The 3,970-nt window shown below is 39.1% G+C and overlaps 1 pseudogene; it reads left to right on the top strand.

The window, feature by feature from the left end:
* The first annotated feature begins 1,229 nt into the window (after window positions 1-1,229).
* LOC113256955 (ubiquitin-conjugating enzyme E2 J2-like) lies at window positions 1,230-1,960 on the top strand (annotated as a pseudogene).
* Window positions 1,961-3,970: the final 2,010 nt, after the last annotated feature.

Below are 3,970 nucleotides of genomic sequence, written 5' to 3'. Positions count from 1 at the left end.
TAAAAAAATCATGTATGCAGATACTATCTCATATCAAGATAAAGAAATTAGGCTTAGATAAATTAAGACGGTCAAATAAGAAACTCCCAGTTGCCAGAAACATAAGCCTTTCTTCATTCTGAAATTCCTCTTTTAAGAACTAAAACTAATAAACATTGTAAGAGCGTGGCTTCACGGAAGGCAATAAAGATTTTCGAAAGGATTATAGATACAACAGAGAAGTGAAATGAAAATTACACAATTGGAGGGAATGATGGATGGCTTTTGGCAGCGTCACTGAAATGGGTTAAAGTCAGTATGTGTGTGTTGGTAAAATGATTGAGAAGTAAGGAACAAGGGATACTAACTGTGGTATTTTGAGTGACTGCACTGTGAGGAAAGAAAATGGGAGGATGCTTATTTAAAAAGAATTGTATGGATTTTTCATCTGAGAACATTTTATGGCTATTTAAAAAATGATACTATAGTCTACCAATATAATACGGAAGGTATAGCCAGTGCAATAAGACAAAATTTTTAATGTGAAATAAAGATTGAAGGGCAATTAATAAAACTATTCCATTCACAAATAATATGATTGTGTATGTACATTTATATGATTTTATATATATATATATATAAAGTGAGCAAATTATATACAAATCATAACAGTGGAACTTAGAAATGGCAATATACAAAAATCAAGTTCTATATAGGAGACAATTAGGAAATAAAATATAAAAGATAATATTTCCTGCAAAAAAAAAAGTGCATAGTTATAAATCTAACAGAAGACGAGCAACAGTCCTCCCCTAAGATCTACAAAATGTGAATAACATTAATTAAAGATCTCAATAAATGCGTTACTCCAGGTTCAAGGTTTGGGAAAATCAATACAGTAAACATATAAATTTTCTCCTAATTAATATATTGATTCAAAGCAATCCCAATATAAATCCCAGCAGGTACTTTAGCAAAATTAGCTGTTTCTAAAATTTATATGAAAAATAAAGATTCGAGAAGAGCTTGTGCAATCTTGCAGAAGTATAAAAAAGGGGAAGAACCTTTACTCCCAGATGTAAAGATGAATTATAAATATATAATAAATATGATAGTATTAGTTCAGAAATAGACAAACAAGGGAATACAATAAAGTACCCAATAATCAGTCATTAAAAAGTTAACACGCAGTGAAGTGGGGAATAATTTGCTTTTGGGAGTGGGCCAGTTGGATAGCCACTTGCAAAAACATGAATCTTGAGGCTGCGGAACTGAGGCGGCTGTGGGCTGGTGGGGGCTGGTGCAGGTGCAGCCCGCCTCTCGTGCACCCGCTCCAGTCTCGCGTACCCGCTCCAGTCTAGAGCAGCCAGCTCCTTCCCCCATTACCTGGAACCTGAGCAAGGCAGCGGCCCACAAGCCACAACCAGGAGAGACAAGCAACAACAGCGACCCACAGACTGAAGCAGGACTGCCATCGAATTAAGAGACCCGGTGCCTTACACGTGTCCCAGCTCGCCACGTTCCCATACTCTTTGATGGCACTTATGCGGCCCGAGGCCTTGTGATGATTGACTCCTCATGAAAGGTGGCTATTACCGTAGGCAACTAATTCTTTCCAGAGAATATCTTTCTAAACCTCCTAGAATTTATATGACACCCGATGGAAGGTTCAAGTGCAATACGAGCTATGTCTTTCCATCACAGATTTCCACGCAGACACGTGGAACACCGCCTGGTCGGTCTCACCGTCCTCACCTCCTTAGCTTCGTGCCGGAGAAGGGCCCCACCCCGGCCAGTAGAGAGACTTCACAACTGGAAGCCCGAAGTTTAGCGTTGCACTCTAAAGATGTTTTGCGACTTATTTCCTTAACTCGTGGAGGAAATTAAAGAAAACCAGAAAGCACGAGACCAACTCAGTAGCCGACCCCAAACTCTGGGCTTACCAAGACATGGCCCCAGAGGGAGCCGCACCACGGCCTGAGCGGAGTTCAGCTCTCCACAGGTTCGGGGGGGCTCCAGCCGGCCAACCCGCACCACGGACTCGCGCCGCGCCCTGCCTAACCAGTGCGTTACAGGTGGGTTCAAAGCCTTCCTGTGCCTACATGGTCAAGTACCAAGTACGTGCTGCCCCGTGCGGCGCCACGCAAAAACAGAGGACGCTGGGCCGGAAGTGCGGCTGTATGGGTTGCGTGCGCAGCCCAAGTATAAACAAAACCTAAAGTGTGTATGTAGATTGAGTTCTCGGTCCCTACATTCTGTCAGGGCTGTGGGGCTCAGGGGCTGATGAGGAGCGTCATGCTTTGGATGTATAACGTATCTCCTATGTTGTCTTTTGCTCCTGTTTTAGTAAACCTGTTTTTTTTTTAAATCAGATTTGGTCACTTAAAAATATAAAACTCGATGTATATTAAAAAATTTTTAGTATTAAAAGAACACATTTTAACATTTCTGAGTACTACGTGAAAATAATTTGTTTAAAGTACGTGGCAAACAGAAAGCACCTAATAAATGTTTGTTGATTTTCGAACTGAATGACTTTGCCAAATAAAAATGACAAATGCAACCCCATGTAACTATTTTATAACAATCAAGTGTAAATTATTTCACAGATCTTTTAAGGAATAGTATTCATCCGTAAGACAGTTCATTAACCATTAGCAAAAGATTGCTTTTAAAATACTTTAAGTCACCTTCAACAAAAGCGTTTATTCGGTGTTTTCAACCCTATGAATGAAACGTAGTGGAAAAGTATTCTGAATGAGAGATGTTAAGTAAATAAAATCACTTTAATAACCTGGATAACACATACCTAATTGCATCACTGCATTCACAAAAATTAATTCCAGACATATTGTACACTTAAATATGAAATATATAACAATACTATCTAAAGAAAATATGTCTTGGTATTTATGATCTTCGTGATAAGTGAGGTAAGCAAAAAAAATTTTTTTTTTTTAGATTTTATTTATTTATTTGACAGAATGAGAGAGCACAAGCAGGGGGAACAGCAGAGGGAGAGGGAGAAGCAGGCTCCCTGCTGGGCAGGGAACCCAGCGTAGGGCTCCATCCATGACCATGGGATCATGACCTGAGCCAAAGTCAGATGCTTGACCATCTGAGCCACTCAGGCACCCTGGTAAGCAAATCTATTTTAAACAGGACATTAAGACAAAAAGGATAATTTGACCAACATTAATTTAAACAAACTTTACTCATCAAAAGATACCATTAAGACAATGAATAGGCAAGTCACAGACTAATTTACGGTGCTTATTACTGACAAAGAACTCATAACCAGCATATATGCAGCATTCTTATAAATCAATAAGTAAGATACAGTGTATTCGTCCACTTGAGCTGTAGAAACAAAATACCATAAACTGAGAAATACATTATCTCACAGTTCTGGAAGCTAGACAGCTTAGATCAAAGTGTCAGCAGTATTGGTTTCTTCTGAGGGCTGTGAGGGAGAAATCTGTCCCCTGTTTCTTCTCTAGATTCTGCTGGTTTGTTAGCTGTCTTTAATGTTTGTTCCTTGGCTTCTGCTGTATCAAATTGATCTCTGTCTTCATCTTCACTTGGCAGTCTCCCCGTGTGTGCATTCATCTGTGTCCAAATGTTTACCTTTTTACAAGGCCCAGGCATAACAGGTTAAGGTACACCCTAAGCCAGCAGGACCTCAGCTTACCTAATTATATATGTAAGAACCTTATTTCCAAACAAGAATACATTCTCAGGTACTAGGGATTAGGACTTCACATGAATTTTTGTGGAACACAATTTAACCCATAGCAGATAAATATCACAACAGCTTGAAGCATGTAAAAAAACACTGGAAGAAACTCTTACAAAATTAATCCGTTTATACGTGAGTCTGCAGGAACTTGTGAGACACAATTACATTTCAGAACTACTAGAACAGATAAAATGAAAAAGACTGACAAGAGCATGTGTTGTCCAAGATGTGAAGTAACTAGAACTCTTACAT

Source organism: Ursus arctos, unplaced genomic scaffold, assembly GCF_023065955.2.
Source record: "Ursus arctos isolate Adak ecotype North America unplaced genomic scaffold, UrsArc2.0 scaffold_4, whole genome shotgun sequence".
Classification (NCBI taxonomy): Eukaryota; Metazoa; Chordata; class Mammalia; order Carnivora; family Ursidae; genus Ursus; species Ursus arctos.
The sequence above is the reverse complement of the archived record's forward strand: the minus strand, read 5'-3'. Positions and strand labels throughout refer to the sequence as shown.